Source organism: Lolium perenne, chromosome 2 (assembly GCF_019359855.2).
Source record: "Lolium perenne isolate Kyuss_39 chromosome 2, Kyuss_2.0, whole genome shotgun sequence".
Lineage (NCBI taxonomy): Eukaryota > Viridiplantae > Streptophyta > Magnoliopsida > Poales > Poaceae > Lolium > Lolium perenne.
In genome coordinates this window covers 333,207,963-333,230,959 of record NC_067245.2, presented here as the reverse complement: position 1 = coordinate 333,230,959, position 22,997 = coordinate 333,207,963, and the positions used below count along the sequence as shown (strand labels likewise).

Genomic DNA, 22,997 nt, shown 5'->3' with positions numbered 1-22,997 from the left:
CATCATCACTATGATACTCCAAGAAATGTGAGTTGTAGAACAATTTCATAACTCTCTTAGATGTTCGCTAAAACTAGTAATTCAAATATTTCCACTATGATCCAATCATAGATATTTGACTTTTCTATTACGATGATTTCCACTTCATGCTGAAATTTATTTGAATCCATTCAAATGTTTCAAACTTCTTCCTTATTGAATATATCCACATATATATACTCAATTCATTGTTGGAAGTTTTCATGAAGTAGAAGAATCTCCCGCACACAACTATGCCCAGTGAACCATATACATCATCATGTATGTTTCCACTAAGTTAGTTGCCCGTTCAAATCTTGGCCTATGAACGGTATTTCAGTCATTCTTTTTAGAAGAGATTTGCAAGCGCCAAATGATTCAAAAATCAAATGACTCCAATAATCCATTTGCATGGAGTTTCTTCATGCGTTCCTCTCTAACATGACCTAAATGGCGGTTCCACAAATAAGTGGAATTCAAATCATTTGCCTTATGGCGTTTTAGCGTCGGTGTTTATGTATGTGTGTTTCACCATTAAGATTTATAATAACTTATCCATCGTACATGGAGTAATGTCATAATTTGAACAACTTATTGTTTTCATTTGACCAGAGCAAAATAACAATTATTAAGTTCTTTATTATAAATTCTAAGGGCTAGGTAGAATGCAAATGATAAACATAAGAACACTTTATTATGTTCCAGACGTGCATTATTACCATATTCCTTATCAGTCACTTAGGCCATTGTATTCTTGTATTGCGTTGTTTTGTATGACACTTCATACCAACCAATATGGTACTAATACCCAAGAATTTCATTGTGTGACCTAACTAGGAATACAACCATAACATGTATATCATTTATATACACCTGAGCTAGACTTTCCAGTCTTTTCTTTGTTTCTGCCAATAATCTTTTGTAGTTTCTCTTTTAGCTTTCCTCATTATTCAGAAAAACACTTCATCTTTAATAACTTCTAAGTTTGTTGGTCAAATACCAATAACCTTGAGGTTCTTACTTTGAAGTTGATCATCATATGACAAGTGTTCTAGATTTCACTATTAGTAACTTTGTAATATGATGAACAATTTCACTCATAATTTTACCCATCAATTCATGACGACTTTCTGAGACCATGTTTGTACATGCTAGGCTCATAAAGTTTAACCTTAGTATTCGCATGTGCAAATCTGGCTTGCACCCGTTGTATGCACACGTAGAATCTATAACACCCGATCATCACGTGATGCTTCGAAACGACGAGTCTTAGCAACGGTGCATACTAAGGACGATCACTTCATGGATATGCGAATATCGTTAGTGCCCCAATAGTTGGAGGATTGGGACGCCTTGCGTCTTCAACCTTCGTACATTCCCATAAAACTTATGAGTTTATGTAGTCTCATCAACTTATATTCTATCATCTTGCGCAATAAGGTCTTAGATATCACATATATCTCATACCTTGATTATTTCTGAAAACTAAATTTTCAGCTCCTTACTTTTCAAACAGATTTGAACTTCAAGTTTCACGAAGACAAGATGACTTTAGGTACTAATTGAAACCATAGCTCTTTGAATCAACAATGTGAGGTTTACTAAAAGTTTTGCAAATAGGACTTAATCATTTCTTGATTCTTTAACAATACGGTACCAGTCCATAAAGTTTCTTGTCGGACTTAACAATATTTCTATCTCAATTACAAGACTAGCGCATGGTAGAAAACGGATGCCAATACTACAAAATTAATTCAAAATACTACTCAAACTATGTTCATGATAATTAGTTCATGTTTTAATATAATTACTAATGAACTCCCACTTAATACAACATCTCTGATAGTTGTTAAGTGGTACAAGATCCACATCCACTACACCAAAACCGATCATCACGTGAGATGATGTAGCTTCAATGGTGAACATCAACATGTTGATCATATCATCCATATGACTCGTGTTCAACCTTTCGGTTTCCGTTGTCCCGAGGCCATGTATGTACATGCTAGGCTCGTCAAGCAAACCCAAGTATTCCGCGTGTGCAACATGGCTTACACCCGTTGTATGTGAACGTTAAGTCTATCACATCCGATCATCACGAGATGCTTCGAAACGACGAACTATATCAACGGTGCATACGAGGGGAGAACACTTTATTATCTTGATATTAATGTGAGGGATCATCTTATAATGCTACTGTCGCGTTCTAAGCAAAATAAGATGCATAAAGGATTAACATCACATGCAATTCATATGTGATATGATATGGCCCTTTAGTCTTTGCGCCTTCGATCTTCATCTCCAAAGCACGAACATGATCTCCATCATCAACGGGCATAATCTCCATCATCGTCGTCGTAGCGTCAAGGTCCATGGCGCCGTCATCATGGTTGTTCACCTCATGTAGCAACTATTACAACTACTTTGAAATAATACTCAACATGAAATTTAAAGACAACCATAAGGCTCCTGCCGGTTGCTACAATACAATAATGATCATCTCATACATATTCATCATCACATCATGGCCATATCACATCACCAAACCCTGCAAAAACAAGTTAGACGTCTCTAATTTGGTTTGCATATTTTACGTGGTTTAGGGTTTTCGAGTAAGATCCAATCTACCCACGAACATGAACCACAACGGTGATACTAATGTTGTCAATAGAAAGAGTAAATTGAATCTTCACTATGGTGGGAGAGACAGACACCCGCAAAGCCACTTATGCAATACAAGTTGCATGTCGAACGTGGAGCAAGTCTCATGAACGCGGTCATGTAAAGTTAGCCCGAGCCGCTTCATGCCACCATGCCACAAAGATGCAAAGTACTCGAACTAAAGACAACAAAGCATCAACGCCCACAAAACAATTGTGTTCTACTCGTGCAACCATCTATGCATAGACACGGCTCTGATACCACTGAAGGGATTCGTAGCATAGAAAACAAAAAAATTCCTACCGCGAGAACGCAATCCAAGCCAAGATGCAATCTAGAAGATGGGAGCAACGAGGGGATGAACGAGACTAACCCTTGAAGATTTCCAAAGCCTACAAGAGGAGGCTCACGTTGCTGCGGTAGACGATCACTTGCCGCTTTCAAAAGCACGTAGAAGATCTTGACGGTGCCACAATCGGGCAGCACCTCCGTACTCGGTCACACGTTCGGTGTTGATGACGACGTCCTTCTCCCCGTTCCAGCGGGCAGCGGAAGTAGTAGATCCTCCTCGAAATCCCGGCAGCACGACGGCGTAGTGGCGGTGGTGGTGGAGAACTCCGGCAGGGCTTCGCCTATGCGTTGCGGGAGTATTATGTGGAGGAGGAGAGGCTAGGGTTTGGGGAAAGGGGTGGCTAGGGCGCCGGCCATGGGCAGCCCTAGATGGTGCGGCCAAGAGTGGCTGCCCCCTCCCTCTCCTCCTCATAATATAGGTGGAAATCCCCAAGAGTTGTATTCCAAGTCTTCGAATAAGACCCCAACAACAAAACCTCCCATAGGTGGGAAACCTACTCAAGGGGTGAGTCCTACCCAAGGTGGGACTCCCACCTTTCCCTTAGGTGGGGTGGCCGGCCACCTATGGTGGAGTCCACCTGGGACTCCACCCCTTAGGGTTTGGCTGGCCATGCAAGGTGGAGTCCCTCCGGGACTCCACTTTCCATGGTGATTTCTTCCGGACTTTTCTAGAACCTTCTAGAACCTGCCATAAATGCACCGGATCATTTCCAAACTTGGAATATGACTTCCTATATATGAATCTTATTCTCCGGACCATTCCGGACCTCCTCGTGATGTCCTGGATCCCATCCGAGACTGCGAACAAAACTTCGAACTCCATTCCATATTCCATATCTACTTAAACGACATCAAACCTTAAGTGTGTCACCCTACGGTTCGTGAACTATGCAGACATGATTGAGACTTCTCTCTGACCAATAACCAATAGCGGGATCTGAAGATCCATAATGGCTCCCACATATTCAACGATGACTTTAGTGATCGAATGAACCATTCACATACGATACCGATTCCCTTTGTCACGCGATATTTTACTTGTCCAAGGTTTGATCATCGGTATCTCTATACCCTCGTCTCCTGACAAGTACTCTTTTCTCGTACCGTGGTATGTGGTCTCTTTATGAACTGTTCATATGCTTGCAAGCTAATTAGACGACATTTCACCGAGAGGGCCCAGAGTATATCTATCCATCATCGGGATGGACAAATCTCACTGTTGATCCATATGCCTCAACTCATACTTTCCAGATACTTAATCCCACCTTTATAACCACCCATTTACGCACTTCCGGTATAAGTGATTTATATGATCTCATGATCGAAGGACTAGGTAACTATGTATCTCATGATCGGGATGTAATCAAAGTACCCTTCCGGTATAAGTGATTTATATGATCTCATGATCGAAGGACTAGGTAACTATGTATCGAAAGCTTATAGCAAATAACTTAATGACGTGATCTTATGCTACGCTTAAATGGGTGTGTCCATTACATCATTCACATAATGACATAACCTTGTTATTAATAACATCCAATGTTCATGATCATGAAACTATGATCATCTATTAATCAACAAGCTAGTTATACAAGAGGCTTACTAGGGACTCCTTGTTGTTTACATAACACACATGTATCAATGTTTCGGTCAATACAATTATAGCATGGTATATAAACATTATCACAAACTCAAAGATATATTATAATAACCATTTTATTATTGCCTCTTGGGCATATCTCCAACAAATCTTATGAGTTTAATTTCTCTAAAGTTGCCAAAACTCCTTATAAAGCTGATTTACCTAATAATGATTTTAGAGTTGAACAGTGTGTATCTATTGCTCTTGCTCCTAATAATCTTTTGCAGGAACATTTGGAGGATAGTGGGAGTGAAGTCTTTAGGGAAGAAAGGAATGAGCTTGATGAAATTTTCCTTCGTCAACCTATTCTTAAACATGACTTGCCGGTTGAAGATCTAGGTACAACACCACCACCAAAGGAAGATCTTGTTTTTGATTTAAAATCATTGCCTAATAATCTTTAATATGCTCATATTGATGATAAGAAAATATATCCTATTATTATTAGTTCTAAGCTTTCATAGTTTGAGGAAGAAAGGTTATTGGAAATATTGAAGAAACACCGAGGAGCTATTGGCTACACTCTTGATGACTTGAAGGGGATTTCTCCCTCTATTTGCCAACATGCCATTAATATGGTAGATGATGCAAAGCCTGTTGTTGAACATCAGCGTCGTCTAATTCCTAAGATGAAGGATGTGGTAAGGAATGAGGTATTAAAACTTCTTGAAGTTGGTATTATATATCCTATTGCTGATAGTAGATGGGTTAGTCCTGTGCATTGTGTTCCTAAGAAAGGAGGAATAACTGTTGTGCCTAATGATAATGATGAGCTCATCCCTCAAAGAGTAGTTGTAGGGTATAGAATGTGCATTGATTATCGAAAAGTTAATAAAGTTACTAAGAAAGATCATTACCCTTTGCCTTTTATTGATCAAATGTTTGAAAGGTTGTCTAAAAATATGCATTTTTGCTTTCTTGATGGCTATTCTGGGTTTTCACAAATTGCTGTTAAAACTAAGGATCAAGAGAAAACCACTTTCACTTGTCCCTATGGAAATTATGCTTATAGACGTATGCCTTTTGGTTTATGTAATGCTCATGCTACTTTTCAAAGATGCATGTCTGCTATTTTTCATGGCTTTTGCGAGAATATTGTAGAGGTACTCATGGACGATTTTTCTATCTATGGGAATTCTTTTGATAATTGCTTGCGAAACCTTGATAAAGTTTTGCAGAGATGTGAAGAAACTAACCTTGTTCTTAATTGGGAGAAATGCCACTTTATGGTTAATGAAGGAATTGTATTGGGTCATAAAATTTCCGAGAGATGTATTGAAGTTGATAGAGCTAAAGTTGAAGCAATTGAGAAGATGCCCTATCCCAGGGATGTTAAAGGTATTCGTAGTGTTCTTGGTCATGCTGGGTTTTATAGGAGATTTATTAAAGATTTCTCCAAGATTTCAAAGCCTCTTACTAATCTTCTTCAAAAAGATGTACCTTTTGTTTTTGATGATGATTGTAAGGAAGCTTTTGAAACTCTAAAGAAAGCCTTAACAACTGCTCCTATAGTTGAACGTCCTGATTGGAATTTACCTTTTGAAATTATGTGTGATGCTAGTGATTTTGTTGTAGGCGTTGTTCTTGGACAGCGAGTAGATAAAAAATTGAATGTTATTCATTATGCTAGTAAAACTCTTGATGCTGCTCAAAGAAATTATGCTACAACTGAAAAAAAAATTGTTAGCTGTAGTCTTTGCTTGTGATAAGTTTAGGTCTTATATTGTTGATTCAAAAGTTACTATACATACTGATCATGCTGCAATCAGATACCTTATGCAAAAGAAAGATGCTAAGCCAAGGCTTATTAGATGGGTGCTTTTGTTGCAAGAATTTGATTTGCATATTATAGATAGGAAGGGTGTTGATAATCCTGTTGCTGATAATTTGTCTAGATTGGAAAACATTGCTTATGATCATGTTCCTGCTAATGATAGTTTTCCAAATGAACAATTGGCTGTAATAAAGGTAAGCTCGCGAGATAGTCCTTGGTATGCTGATTATGCTAACTTTATTGTTTTCAAGTACTTGTGTAATAACCCAGAACATAGGAACAACGAAGGGTAGATTTAGAAATGGGATGTGCATTTCATCGCAAAACGGGGGAAATTTTCGCGCCTTATTGCAACTAAACCTAAGAGGGATCGAGGTTCTCTCTCATTTTGCACTTAGGGTTAGGCAATGTGAGTTAGGGAAATTTCGACATGATCTCTTTTGTATCTTATTGCTTTTGGGAATGATTGCATTTGACAAGTGTTAACACATTTAACAATAAGCATCACACAATATAAATAATGAATTCATAATTCAAACACAACTTATAAATTCAAATGACTTTGAATTTCAAATTGAATATCAAATACAATATTTAATCAAGAATATAAACATTACATAAGACAAAAGCTCATAAACAAAACTTGAGCTTTATTGATACACAACACAAATTACAAGGTCTTTACAATATTCTTGATACAAGAATTGAGAAATAATAAACAGAAATAAAAAGGGAAAATTACAAGTTTGATCTAAACTAAAATCTAGACTAAATGACTTGAAGATGATCTTCTGCACATATTCCACTTCAAACCTGCAAAACAAATAACAAAGTGCTAGACCAGAATGTAAGTGTTAGAAATTCAGTTTGGACAGTTAGCACAACATCACAGAAATTCAGTTTGGACAGTGAACACTGTCACTGCACACTTGTGCTTGTCCAAATCCCTGGACAGCACAAGATAAGAGCAAGCAGACCAACACTGAGCAGCCACAGGGGCTCAAGTTTCGGCATATGAGGGCTGTTGCTGATCAAGCAACAGCAAGGCAATGCAACAGCTGAGTCACAAAGTAACCAGGCCTTGTGTGTGTCATGGCCAGAATAGAAGTAGGCATCATATAAATAGAACACAAACCCTAGAACCATGACAGTCGACCAGATAGGATAATTCACCAGGTAAGGGTGAAGCTAGAGCCAACACAAGTTCATCCAGTTCATACTCAAGAACAGAACCAACACACAACCACTTAGCCACCCGGAATCATGGTGACCTGAGAAGATCAACCAGAATCTGGAGGTGAAGGGCTGTGCACAAAACCACAAGTCTGCAACAACCAAATATTTCACTCTAGGAGCTGGAACAAGGTATATCAAGTTCCTGGACAGATCCAATGGATCTGATCCATAAATTATGCATGACATAGTCATGGGATTGAGCAGATGCTCAAATGGGTAAATCATCACTTGGTTTTTACCAAGGATTACTGCCAGTCTAGAAGCCACTAAAATAGAAATCATCTAGATACAGATCTTGTGCACAGAAGCTAGCAATCATGCACAGATGCACACACTAGCAAGATCATATGCACAGATAGCACCAGTAGATGTGTTGCAATGATTAGCAGCTAATACAGACTACACAGTAAATCCTGAGCATGTAACCATCAGTAAACCCTAGATTTCATCAGGCAAGCATATTGGCATTCATATCTAGTATGATCCCCAAATATGCAAGCAAAGTGAGTAGCCCACAAGATCCAATCAAATAGGTGAGCAACCAATCAGTAGCAAGGCTACTGAGGTCACATCACACTTAGCACCATTTAAAATAAAGCCAACTATAGCACATCATCATCCAGAAATGGATTCAGATTTATTTACTTGCTAAACAATCATGAATAGCAAATTCATATACAAGCAAGACATTTAAATCATCACTGCATAAGCAGTTCATCATAAATCAATTTACTCAAGCATGAATTTATCATAGATCCATACTAATTATTGACAGTAGCACACTGTAGGGCAACATAGCACCAATCACTGCATCACAGCCACTGGATCTAGTCCAGTAAGCTAGAGCAAGCAATAGCACAAGTAAGCAGTAGCATAGTGATGCTTGAGCATCAGCATCAACAAGGAAAATGAATCACTTAGTCAAGCCACACAGATAAGCTAGCCAACAAGCAATGGTTGATCCAATGGATCATTAGCTTACACAGGAAGCACAGGAGCACTTCACAAGCACCACTGGCACTCACAAGTGTCACTGATGCACCACAGTACACCTAGACAAGCAAGTATAACATGCCAGTAAGCACCAGCAAGCCCATAAGCAAGTACAGCATGGCATAGCAAGCTCATAAGCAAGCACAGCAGAGCATAGCAAGATTAGAGCAGGCTAGGAGCAACAGATAAGCAAACAGAGCATGTACAGCAAGCAAGGCAACACTATCCAGTACCAGAAACTGGTGATTTGGCCATGAGCTTGCAGCAAATGGAGGCATAGGAAGATTAAGCAACCATGGCAGAGCTCTGTGTGATCACAGGATCACCAGAAAGCAACAGAACATAAGGAAGAAGAAGCACAGTAGCTTGGAGAGGCGCACAAGCATGGAGAAGAGTAGGAGGAGGTGAAGATTACTTACACGCGCCTGGTGGCAGAAGCTAGGGCATGGCGAGGCAGTGCTCGCGCAGCCATAGCAGCTGCAAAGCCAGGGTAGGCGCCGACGTTACGCCGGCGAACACGAACACCACCACCGTAGCAGAGCACCAGAGACGACGGCACAGGTACTGCGAGCAGCACCCGCGCCAGGTCAGTCTCAGAGGCGCACACGTCGACGGCGAGGACGAGGGTTCGCCGGAGATCGTCAATCGCCAGAGGCGATTCTCCACGAGATCCAGAGTGGAGGCAATTCGCCAGGAGAGGAAGAGATGGGGGAAACCACGCGGATAGATCGATAGATTGTCTCGCGGCGGTCCCGATTTGGTAGGTGGCTAGGGCAGGGGAGCATGGAGATGGCCGGAGAGCGGCGGCGGCCATGGCGGCGACGCCATCGCCACGGGAGACGCGAGAGTTAGGGTTAGAGACGAGCGAGTGAGAGTGACGAGTGAGAGAGCGAGGTGGGCCGCTTCGGCGCCACCGACCCATAATGGGACTAGCCTTAGTGGGCTGTCCCATGGGCTGTAGTTAAGTGGGCTGGCCCAATAGGGGCCAGGGGTATTTCTGTCTTTTTACTTTTTAGAAAAAAAACCAGAATTTCACCAATTTTTAGTAAATAAAATACAACTCTAAAAATCCATTAAAAATTGGATTAGTGAATGAAAAATAAATCTTAACCAGAATAAAATATGAAATAGAATTTAAGAAACAAATTCAAAATTATGAATTTGAAGAATTTAAATAATAACTTGAAATTTTAAACTATTATTTCCTTGTATTTAAAAAATTCAAGGAAAAATCTCAAATAAGTTCAAATACTTATTTTCAAACATTTCAAAATGAAATTCTACTATTCCAAGTCATTTCTATTTAAGAAAGGTATTTTTCCAAGAAAAATACTATATTCCTTTTTATTCCAAAAACTATAGAGGTAACTCTATGATTTCAAATTATTTTTGGAATGAGTAAAGGAATCACCAAGTAAAGAAGTTTTACTTTGAAGTATCTTACTTTATGGGAGTTAAAATGGTTTACACTTTTAAATCAATTGCAAGTTACTGCCAAAGGCATAAATCTTAACTCAACCCTAAATTGCTATAACTCAGCGGGGTAAAGGGATTCAACATAAAATAATACATCCATGATTGCATTATTTGGATTTTATAACATTGTCCTTACCGGACAATGATGCTTCTTACAGAACCCGAGGTCCAGGTTCCATCAACTGCATTGAACTGCACTATCTCGCAGTCCACAGGCAAGTTCACCCTTGCTCACGTCAACTTGATTATTTTCTACTACTTTAATGCAAAGCTATATACTTATCATTCCTGCATCGCAAATAAAATGTTACTTTTCAACTATGAATATGACTATGTGGCTGGCAATGGAACCATGGTATGTGTTGATATGGGGGAGGTTCCATTGCATGGGTTATATCACCCTAGGATTAATTACCAATGCCGTCCAGTGATTCTAGCGCCGTACAAACCGCGTTGACCATGAGATCTATAATGGCTCTGGGGAAGCCAACCGTATCTTTTCCCTTCTGCACGCCAACGGATTGGCAGAGCTGGCGGGGTGTTGGAGGCACTGCCGCAATAGGTTGGGATAGCCTTTTAAATCCCCATCCATTAGTGATGATAAGCTCTACGATCTATGATGGATTGTCCGGAGTACACCGTGAGTAAAGCCGTATTATCGGAAGAAGTCTACTGGGGGTGTAGGGTCGGACAAAAGGGTGGGTTTGCAGTCGCGGAGAAGGCGGTGTGGGCTTGGATTTTCATACCTGGCCTCACACCAAAGGAAGTGTGAATGGGGGCAAGTCCCTGCGGATGGCAAAAGGGGTGGAATCTCTTGTGGGAAAAGTAACGCACCTCTGCAGAGTGTATCAAATTGTGGTTGTCACTCCCTGTTCCGGGAAGGGAACTGCGAACGCGGCAGGAAAGGAACTCAACGAAGTTCTAGTCAACCTGTGAAGGCTAACGGGCATAGTTTTCATAATAAAAGCAACCTTTTGAAGAAATGATTTCAAAACATGCATTGACCTACGATTTCCTGATCAATGGTCGTAGCTAGTGCATCAAACACCTTTTTACTCTTTTAGAACTTGCTGAGTACCTCTGTACTCACTTTCTTTCGACACCCTTGCTAGACTGTGATCCGGAAGTGGAGGCCATCAACGATGGAGCACCAGAAGGAAGTTACGAGTTGGTCTAGAGGAACCTGATCTTACCGGCGGAGTGGAAGGAGTAGACTATGGGATAGTCTACGGACCTGATGACACGGAGGTGGAGGAGTAGTGACATACCCTAGCATCATAGAGCCGAGCAACGTAGAACTTACCTAAATAAGTTGTTGAGCTCTCTTTATATTGGTTATGAGTTGTAATCGTACTTTAGTAGTATCTTAGGGTGTTCTCATAGGACCTGTGAGAATACCAACTTGTTAAGACAATGTTTGTAATAATGTATGGAGTGTTATGACCTGCAATGTTTCTGTTGTACCACTCTGAGGGATATGGCAATTTGTGAAGAAGTCCCTTCACAAAGATCATATCAACAACTTGTATACTACAACATGCAGTGGTATGCTGGGTCACCGCAACTTGCCTCCAACCTTTTCAGCTCAGCAAAGGAGGAAATTCTTTTATGACTTGAGGCATTATTTTTGGGATGACCCACACTTATATAAAGAAGGAGTGGATGGTATTCTGCGAAGATGTGTTCCCGAATATGAACAACAAGAGATATCGAGTAACTGTCATGGTAGTGCTTATGGAGGACATCACGCCGGAGATAGAACCGCGCAAAAGGTTCTGCAATCAGGTTTTTATTGGCCAACTCTCTTCAAAGATGCAAGAAAGTTTATTTTATCTTGTGATGAATGTCAAAGGGTTGGTAATATCTCCAGACGCAATGAAATGCCTATGAATTATACTCTTGTTATTGAACCATTCGATTGTTGGGGATTTGACTTCATGGGTCCTTTCCCTTCTTCAGAAGGTAACACTCATATACTTGTTGCTGTTGATTATGTTACTAAGTGGGTGGAAGCCATACCCACAAAAAGTGTTGATGGTGAGACCTCTTTAAGAATGCTTTTAGATATTATTTTTCCTAGATTTGGAGTTCCTAGATATCTTACGACTGATGGAGGTTCTCATTTTATTCATGGTGATTTTAGAAAAACTCTTGCTAAATATGGTATTAATCATAGAATTGCTTCCGCTTATCATCCTCAAACTAGTGGGCAAGTAGAATTATCAAATATAGAGATTAAATCTATCTTGCAAAAGACTGTTAATAAATCTAGAAAGAATTGGGCTAGTAAATTGAAGGAAGCACTATGGGCTTATAGAACTGCTTATAAAAATCCTATGGGGATGTCACCTTATAAAATGGTTTATGGAAAAGCTTGTCATTTACCTTTAGAACTATAGCACAAAGCTTATTGGGCTGTAAGAGAACTAAATAAAGATCCTAAACTAGCCGGTAAGAAGAGATTGCTACAATTGAGTTCTCTAGATGAATGGAGAAGTGAAGCTTATGAAAATGCTAAACTCTTTAAAGAGAAAGTTAAGAAATGGCATGATAGAAGAATCATCAAAAGAGAATTTAATGTTGGGGATAAACTCCTATTGTATCGGTCTCGTCTCATATTTTTTGCAGGGAAATTACTCTCAAAATGGGAAGGACCATATGTCATTGTGGAGGTGTATCGTTCAGGAGCAATTAAAATCAGTTCTCTGCAAGGTGATGCCACACAAGTGGTGAATGGACAAAGACTCAAGCATTATATCTCTGGAGATTCTTATAATGAAGATGTTGATGTTATTCGAGTGGTGACTCCGGAAGCTTTCATCAAAGGCCAATTTGACAGTTCTGCAGAGTTCGACTTTGAATAGGTAACAGTACTGGTAATAAAAAGTCCGCGTTTAACTTTCCGAACAATGTTTTTGCTGTTTTTGGAAAATATGAAAAATTACGAGATCGAAACGGAGTGGAGAAGACGCACGAGGGCCTGCCCCCATAGGCCGGCGCGGGCCCCAGCCTGGCCGCGCCGCCCTATGAGGAGGGCTCCTCGTTGCCCCTCTCCGACTCTGGTTCGACCTGATACTTTCCTTCTATCGTAAAAATTTCTTCTATATAATCCCCCGGACCCCTAGAGGTCCGTATATCGTTTTCTCGACGTGTTTTGTTTCGAGCTGTTTTCTGCCAGGATTTGCTTCAGATCTAGAGCCAGCATGTCTTCGTCAGGGACTCCGAAGGACAACTTCTTTGAGGACGTCGTCAACCCGTACATGAACGAGCAGAAGATGCACCCGAAGGAATTGATGCTCGTAGACGGAGAGTTGAAGATTGAAGATGTCCGGGGTCCTAAAGGAGAAGGAAGCTTGGAAGACAGGATGGAGAAACTAGAACAAGAGGTTTTCAACTACAAGAAGATGGCTGAGCGTGAAGTGGACATCTACCACAAGATTGTGTCTGAACTTATTGATGGACACAAGAAGGATACTGCAAAGCTGTGGGACGACATCCTCTCGCTTCACGACACCACCAACAAACTCCAAGCTCAGCTCTATGATGTTCAGAATCAAAACTGTGAGTATGAAAACAGGTTTAAACACATAAGCTATGCTGCTAGTTTCAGGATTCCTGAGACCAAGATGTCGTTTGTTGATGGAGAGCCTCTTCCTTGGAAGTCTGATGATGGGAAGAAATCATCAACACCACCGCCGAAGGAGTAATTCATCATCGGTATTGGCACCCCCTTGGTTTGTTCCAAGCTTGGGGGAGTGCCGCGGTATCACATCATCACTATCTTTTACCTTTTTACTATCAAGTAGTGTCATATCATGAGTACGGAAGTTATCATATAAGATGGGTTGCAGCGTGGAAGTATCTCTCCTTAGTTGGTTATCTATGTATCCCTTGGTGTGAGTTATCGTTATGGAATATTAATGAGAAGTCTTATCATTTACATATTGCACATATTATTTTAGTTTGCAATCTCTGTTATATGATTGATCTTGTTGTTAGTATTGGTATCACTTTGGGAGCATTGAGTAAATCTATTTGGTTTTGGCAAACTTAGCATTGGTCAATAGCAACAACACTTAGAGTTTAAATAGAAAAGAGGAAATACATGTAGATATGTTATTTCATTATCTTTCTTTCTTGTTAGCTCTTAGCTTACTATTCTGAAGTTAAAATTGTTTGTGCTTACAAGGAAGATGCATGATTGTTTTTATCACATGTATTTTTTTTTGTTTCCCTCAACTCTTATGCTTGCTAATCAACCTTGCTAGCCAAAGACCTGTACTGAGAGGTGATGGCGTGTATTTCACACGTTCGTTGGGCAACCCCAAGAGGAAGGTATGATGTGCACAACAGCAAGTTTTCCCTCAGAAAGAAACCAAGGTTTATCGAACCAGGAGGAGCCAAGAAGCACGTTGAAGGTTGATGGCGGCGGGATGTAGTGCAGCGCAACACCAGGGATTCCGGCGCCAACGTGGAACCTGCACAACACAACCAAAGTATTTTGCCCCAACGAAACAGTGAGGTTGTCAATCTCACCGGCTTGCTGTAACAAAGGATTAACCGTATTGTGTGGAAGATGATTGTTTGCAGAAAATAGTAAAACAGTATTGCGATGGGTGTATTTCAGTAAAGAGAATTGGACCGGGGTCCACAGTTCACTAGAGGTGTCTCTCCCATAAGACGAACAGCATGTTGGGTGAACAAATTACAGTTGGGCAATTGACAAATAAAGAGAGCATGACAATGCACATACATATCATGATGAGTATAGTGAGATTTAATTGGGCATTACGACAAAGTACATAGACCGTCATCCAACTGCATCTATGCCTAAAAAGTCCACCTTCAGGTTATCATCCGAACCCCCTCCAGTATTAAGTTGCAAACAACAGACAATTGCATTAAGTATGGTGCGTAATGTAACTAGTGACTACATCCTTGAACATAGCACTAATGTTTTATCCCTAGTGGCAACAGCACAACACAACCTTAGAACTTTCATCCTTTGTCCCAGGTGTCAATGCGAGCATGAACCCACTATCGAGCATAAGTACTCCCTCTTGGAGTTACAAGCATCTACTTGGCCGAGCATCTACTAGTAACGGAGAGCATGCAAGATCATAAACAACACATAAGCATAACTTTGATAATCAACATAACAAGTATTCTCTATTCATCGGATCCCAACAAACGCAACATATAGAATTACAGATAGATGATCTTGATCATGTTAGGCAGCTCACAAGATCCGACAATGATAGCACAATGGGGAGAAGACAACCATCTAGCTACTTCTATGGACCCATAGTCCAGGGGTAGACTACTCACACATCACACCGGAGGCGACCATGGCGGCGTAGAGTCCTCCGGGAGATGATTCCCCTCTCCGGCAGGGTGCCGGAGGTGATCTCCTGGATCCCCCGAGATGGGATCGGCGTTGGCGGCGTCTACGGAAGGTTTTCCGTATCGTGGTTCTCGGTGCGGGGGTTTCGTCACGGAGACTTTTTATAGGCGGAAGGGCAGGTCAAGAGGCGGCACGGGGGCCCCACACTACAGGCCGGCGCGGCCAAGGGGGGGGGCCGCGCCGCCCTATGGTGTGGCCCCTCCGTGGCCCCTCTTCGTCTCTCCTTCGGACTTCTGGAAGCTTCGTTAGAAAATAGGCCCCTGGGCTTTGATTTCGTCCAATTCCGAGAATATTTCCTTACTAGGATTTCTGAAACCAAAAACAGCAGAAAACAACAACTGGCACTTCGGCATCTTGTTAATAGGTTAGTTCCAGAAAATGCACGAATATGACATAAAGTGTGCATAAAACATGTAGATAACATCAATAATGTGGCATGGAACATAAGAAATTATCGATACGTCGGAGACGTATCAGCATCCCCAAGCTTAGTTCTGCTCGTCCCGAGCGAGGTAAAACGATAACACGAGATAATTTACGGAGTGACATGCCATCATAATCTTGATCATACTATTTGTAAAGCATATGTAGTGAATGCAGCAATCAAAACAATGTATATGACATGAGTAAACAAGTGAATCATATAGCAAAGACTTTTCATGAATAGCACTTCAAGACAAGCATCAATAAGTCTTGCATAAGAGTTAACTCATAAAGCAATAATTCAAAGTAAAGGCATTGAAGCAACACAAAAGAAGATTAAGTTTCAGCGGTTGCTTTCAACTTGTAACATGTATATCTCATGGATATTGTCAACATAGAGTAATATAATAGATGCAATAAGCAAGTATGTAGGAATCAATGCACAGTTCACACAAGTGTTTGCTTCTTGAGGTGGAGAGAAATAGGTGAACTGACTCAACATTGAAAGTAAAAGAATGGTCCTCCATAGAGGAAAAGCATCGATTGCTATATTTGTGCTAGAGCTTTGATTTTGAAAACATGAAACAATTTTGTCAACGGTAGTAATAAAGCATATGCATCATGTAAATTATATCTTATAAGTTGCAAGCCTCATGCATAGCGTACTAATAGTGCCCGCACCTTGTCCTAATTAGCTTGGACTACCGGATCATCACAATGCATTGTTTTTACCAAGTGTCACAAAGGGGTACCTCTATGCCGCACTGTACAAAGGTCTAAGGAGAAAGCTCGCATTGGATTTCTCGCTATTGATTATTCTTCAACTTAGACATCCATACCGGGACAACATAGACAACAGATAATGGACTCCTCTTTTATGCATAAGCATATACCAACAATTAATAATTTTCTCATTTGAGATTTGAGGATTGTTGTCCAAAACTGAAACTTCCACCATGGAGCATGGCTTTAGTTAGCGGCCCGATGTTCTTCTCTAACATATGCATGCTTAACCATATGGTGGTATATCTCTCTTGCTTCAGACAAGACGAACATGCATAGCAACTCACATGAAATTCAACAATGAAAAGTTGATGGCGTCCCCAGTGAACATGGTTATCGCACAACAAGCAACTTAATAAGAGATAAAGTGCATAATTACATATTCAATACCACAATAGTTTTTAAGCTATTTGTCCCATGAGCTATATATTGCAAAGGTGAATGATGGAATTTTAAAGGTAGCACTCAAGCAATTTACTTTGGAATGGCGGAAAAATACCATGTAGTATAGGTAGGTATGGTGGACACAAATGGCATAGTGGTTGGCTCAAGTATTTTGGATGCATGCGAAGTATTCCCTCTCGATACAAGGTTTAGGCTAGCAAGGCTTATTTGAAACAAACACAAGGATGAACCGGTGCAGCAAAACTCACATAAAAGACATATTGAAAACATTATAAGACTCTACACCGTCTTCCTTGTTGTTCAAACTCAAAACTAGAAATTATCTAGACCTTAGAGAAACCAAATATGCAAACCAAATTTTAGCATGCTCTATGTATTTCTTCATTAATGGGTGCAAAGCATATGATGCAAGAGCTTAATCATGAGCACAACAATTGCCAAGTATCACATTACCCAAGACATTTATAGCAATTACTACATGTATCATTTTCCAATTCCAACCATATAACAATTTAACAAAGGAGAAACTTCGCCATGAATACTATGAGTAGAAACCAAGGACATACTTGTCCATATGCTACAGCGGAGCGTGTCTCTCTCCCATAAAGTGAATGCTAGGATCCATTTTATTCAAACAAAACAAAACAAAAACAAACCGACGCTCCAAGAAAAAGCACATAAGATGTGATGGAATAAAAATATAGTTTCAGGGGAGGAACCTGATAATGTTGTCGATGAAGAAGGGGATGCCTTGGGCATCCCCAAGCTTAGACGCTTGAGTCTTCTTGATATATGCAGGGGTGAACCACCGGGGCATCCCCAAGCTTAGAGCTTTCACTCTCCTTGATCATGTTGCATCATACTCCTCTCTTGATCCTTGAAAACTTCCTCCACACCAAACTCGAAACAACTCATTAGAGGGTTAGTGCACAATATAAATTGACATATTCAGAGGTGACACAATCATTCTTAACACTTCTGGACATTGCATAATGCTACTGGACATTAATGGATCAAAGAAATTAATCCAACATAGCGAAAGAGGCAATGCGAAATAAAAGGCAGAATCTGTCAAAACAGAACAGTTCGTATTGACGAATTTTAAAATGGCACCAGACTTGCTCAAATGAAAATGCTCAAATAACTACTATATTAAAGATGAACAAACTTCTTTTTTCTTAGAATTTTGAGGTATGCTGTGAATTCACCCTGTGGTGACACGTATGTTACTTTGAGATTAATTTCCGTAGGGTTTCTTCTGTGTACAGTTTGGGTACCGTCTAAAAATTTGTGGTGTCTGTTCTCTTCTCCAGTTGGTACGATACTCATGTGGCTTTTGCTATTTGCATCGTGGATTTGCCCCTGCCACACCGCTTTGACCAGCCTTCTTCCCTGCACGGGTCTAGAGGACTCCAGTCAAGTCCAGCCACTAGGTCCTTCCCTCATCTTCCTCTTCGCCTCAAATCCATGCCGACCAGCTACGCAGGGGGCTGCTCCGCGAACGCCGCAGTGAGCGACTGAGCGGCCACTGCAAAAACCATGCCAACCACCATGCCTCATCCAAGCTCACCATCGGTGCTGAGCTAACACCCCGCCGCCAATATTCTTGAAAGGAGGTACGATTCTTTCTTTTGGCCATGTTTGAATTTCAAGTTCCCTTGGATCTCTGGGGATTGCCTCTCAGGATCGATTTGTTGTTGTAATTTGGGCTTGATTCGTTGGGTTAATTGGGTTTTTGTGGTTCAGTTTTTGGCCTGGAGGGCCTTGCCCATGCTGACGCCTACGCCCGTCAGTACCGTCCCTCGCCCTTCACAGCCCGGCGACGGCGAGATGCTCTCAGTGAAGTCGGTGGGCGCCATCTCCAGGCAGGCGCAGCTGCGGCGTGAGGCCTCGCTCTGCTAGCCCTATGTGCTTCCCTGCCTTGGCTCCCGCGCCGGCGAGTACAATCGCTAGCCTCTTCCTCGAGTTCATGTTGGGCGGCTCGCTCGCCGATCGACGAGGTGAAGAGGAACAGGGCAGCCTCGAGGAAGGCACCGTCTGGGCCTTCTCGAGGGGAGAAGAGATCTGTCGCTAGGCTGCGCCGCCTGGATGCCCGGGGATGAGTTGGTCCAGACGTCCAGTGCCTTGAGCTGGTCGCTGGAGGAGATCTTCCTGCTTCAGATCTTCTGCGGCGCGCTAGACGATGCCAATGGGTTCGGGGACGAGTAGAGATACTCGCGGCATGACCCCCGTCTTTGCCAATCCCGACGTAGTGCACGACTTGCGCAACGGCGTGGCTGCGCTAGAGAACCAGATACTGCCGTTTATATTGGATCTCCTGCTCGGGATCGAAGTCAGCCATATTGAGAAGACAGTCGCCATGGCCATCCTTGCTGTGCGGTTCTTCTACCTATTCATGTCCACCGACACGATACTGGATCGCAGGAACCGGTCCAGGCTATATCCGGCATGGATGCTGATTCAGTTTTGGTTCGATTAATTTGTTTGTTGTTTGTTCGCGGAGCAAACAGTCATTTGCATTGTTCCCGCCTAACAGCTTGCTGCAGCCTACAGGGCTTCATGTAATGGATGGCGTCCACGGTGCTTCGATGGTGCCCCATCCGACTACTTCTTGCTCCTGTTCCAGAGAGGAGTACTGCAGTTGAGCCTGCGAGGGAGAAGGTACAGGCTTGGCTTGGTATGGCTGCTAGCAAGTAATTAATTATTTTCCTAATTATGTTGGGGATTTTTTTACATGTGACAGGATAATTAGTTCAATTAGGTAAAAAAAAATGTGTTTGCTGCAGAAGTGCTTGAATGTATCGTACATAATTATTTGATGTAAAATCAAAACAAAATATAACCCTGATATAGAATGAGGTAAAGAATAACATGTCTAAGATGTCTTGTGGAGTAAGTGTTGCTGCAGTGGCATAGGTGCATATAAAAACACGACACGTGACTAAGAGAAAGAAAAAAATTGTTGGATTATATTTAAACCTACAAATGCAAATATTACCCTAGCTTGTGATTTCTACTAAACGAGATGCATAAATACTTGGCAAAAGGAGGACAAACAGTTCTAGCCTGAACAATAAATCACTCTGTTTTGTTGTACAAATCATTAAATGAAACAATGAATTGGTAATTACCCAATATTATTTCTTGCCACTGCATACGACTCTGTTTTGTTGTACAAATCATTAAATGAAACAATGAATTGGTAATTACCCAATATTATTTCTTGCCACTGCATACGATGTAAAGTACAGTGGAGACACTTCCTTCTGAATTTGAGTTCTGATGGTTTACTGTCATTTGCTTGATGAAAGATATTGAGATTTATGTTCAGGTAGTAGAATTCATATCTTTAATTAGATTCTTCATAATTTACATAGTCGTTCAGACAAGAGGCAAGCATATGTGCCAATCTTTTGTTGATGACTCTCTTTTCCTAGCATAAGCTGTTACCTCATATCCATTAACTAAAATACAGTCAGTCATGAACTAAGTGATTTAACCTTACGTTATCGTGTTCTATTCACATTAAAGTGCATAATCATTTGCCTTATGTTAAATCTCTGAAAAGTAGATATAAAAAGTGCATGTTAAATATGCGTACATGTCCAACCAGAAGTTAAAATGTCATTTTGAGAGTTTGATTTTAAAGAACCTTCGGCATATCCTACGGCAAAGGCGTTCCCGCCACCTCCCATTCCGACTCCTATAGCAGTTCCTCACCAGTCACCAGAATGGTGGTGCCTGATCCTCCACATCTACGGCCGTCACCGAGATGCTACCGCCGTCCCCTGTTCCTGCTCCTAAAGAAGATCCTCACCAGGACGGTGGTGGCCCGGTCCCACCTGCTGGTCTGCTTGTGGAGAGATGGCCTCATATCGTTGGCTGGTCCGACGTGTGGAGGGATGCAGCCATGCTGATGGCATTGATTGGCTTTGCTTCCGGTTTCTCTCCCTTCCATTTACTTTTTCTGTTCTCTTTTATTAATCTGTACTTCTTTGTGTGTAGTTCTTGTGCAAATTCATGGGCTATATCGGTCATGATAATGGAAACTTGATTTGGTTAATCAAATGATCCCATACAACTTCTTATTTTTAAATGTTTATATCTGACATATTGTAGTTCAGACCAGTGTTTAAATTATTCTTCCACGACACTGGTTTCAGTAAAAGTACTTACCATTGAAAAAGGCTGGGATAGTTGGTAATTATTTATTTTATTTTATAATGGATATCTTTTCTTAATGTTGTACACCGACAATATGATTACTCTATATTGAAATTTCAGTGAACCTGACTCTCTTGAGTTTTCTCGGTGAAGGTGTCACCCCCTGCGCCATGACAACCTTGACACACTGCTGTCAGTCAGCGGCCTCCTAACCCACTACCACATCAAAAGTTCTCACTCCTTGGAATCATAATCTGAATTGTTGGGGGATTTTGGTTTCCATGCTTAGATCGGGCAGTGCGCATCCGCTCCTGGTGACCATCCAGCTCCAGAAGGGACTGCAGCTGCAACTGCTGCATATGTCCAGTTGTTTAAGCTCCAACTATTGGTACGATCATGGTATTTTTTTCTGTTCGATCAGGAAATGAGGGGGGAAGTGAGAGAGAGACAGAGATGTCTTACATTTTTTTAAATCTTGTGCAATTTAAGGTAAATTTAGCAATTCGTATGTTAGTAACCGCAACTTCATAGCATCTAATGGTGATACAAAGGGTTTTCACATGTAATTTCATTCAGAGCTATATGATTTTTTCATATTAGTTGACATTGTTAAAAATATTATGAAAACTGCATCATGTTGATATCTCTTTTGAGGGGAATTTTTATGTTTCAAAGCATCTGTTGCAGAGGCTGAGGTAATTAGTGCTACCTTAGCTGTTGTAAAGGTCACACAAGTTAATGGTGAGATGAAGTATTTAGCTGGCAGAGATCGAGCAGTCTTCACATGCGACACCAAATGTGAACCAGCGTCCAAGTCTCATCAAACTTGATATTGCTCTTGCAATTAATTCAAGACTCTACACCATAGAGCCAGTGAGTAGAAAATATAGTTCATCTGAATCTGTATTCTTATTTATTCCATGTCCTTCAAAAAAAGTCCCCCCAGGTTGTTTATTTTCTTTTTGGTGCACTATTCCTTAATTGATAGACCATACGCTGCATCTTATAGACTGAATTCTCAACTATTTATCTTAAGTTGCTTTATGGAATGCTTGACAACATTTTTCAGTCTTTTGTAGGTTGTGGTAGAAGCAGAGACAAGAAACGACTAAGGTCACATGGTTAGGCAGCTGCCAAATGATGAGTTTGAAACCAAAGGAGGAAGGTTTATCTATGGCAGACCTGAAAATGCAACAACGTCTAGAGAACTATTGGATCAGTTAATGTCTACTTTGCGAAAATAAAGTTACCGGTGGAAAGCAGCACATACTAGAATATGTTATTGTAGATTTCAAGAATCTGTTAGATAAATGGTTATATAGTTCACTCTTATATTTGTGCGAGTATAAATAACACTTCATCACAGGAAATTCTCCTTTTCTGTTCTACCTTTAAGGTTCTCCTTTTGGTCTAATTAATCAGTTAGTTGCATCTCTCTTGAAACCTCGTGGTTGGAAACCCCCATGTGAAGGCAAATTATTCTTGGACTGTAAGATTGCAGATCTATATGTAGTAATGCTGAAGTTCTGAAAGAATGTTTTCAAGTGAACCAATCATCATAAAGCTTAAAGCTTCCATTAAGATATTTGGTGATTTGCATAGCGAATTTGGTCACCAGATGTGTTCATTACACGAGTATGGTTCTCCCTAATAGCGGGAGACACTTG

The 22,997-nt window shown here is 40.9% G+C and overlaps 1 long non-coding RNA gene across 4 annotated transcripts; it reads left to right on the top strand.

Moving 5' to 3' along the window:
• Positions 1-18,523: 18,523 nt before the first annotated feature.
• On the top strand, positions 18,524-22,748 carry LOC127335318 (uncharacterized). 4 transcript variants are annotated; one of them, XR_011752909.1, is made up of 4 exons: positions 18,524-18,782; positions 18,913-21,718; positions 22,018-22,203; positions 22,410-22,748. It is a non-coding gene; the product is annotated as an uncharacterized lncRNA (long non-coding RNA). The 4 variants fall into 4 exon arrangements; XR_011752907.1 differs by having other exon boundaries at positions 22,400-22,748; XR_011752908.1 differs by having other exon boundaries at positions 18,526-18,782; positions 18,913-19,827; positions 21,172-21,718; positions 22,018-22,748.
• The last annotated feature ends 249 nt before the right edge of the window (positions 22,749-22,997 follow it).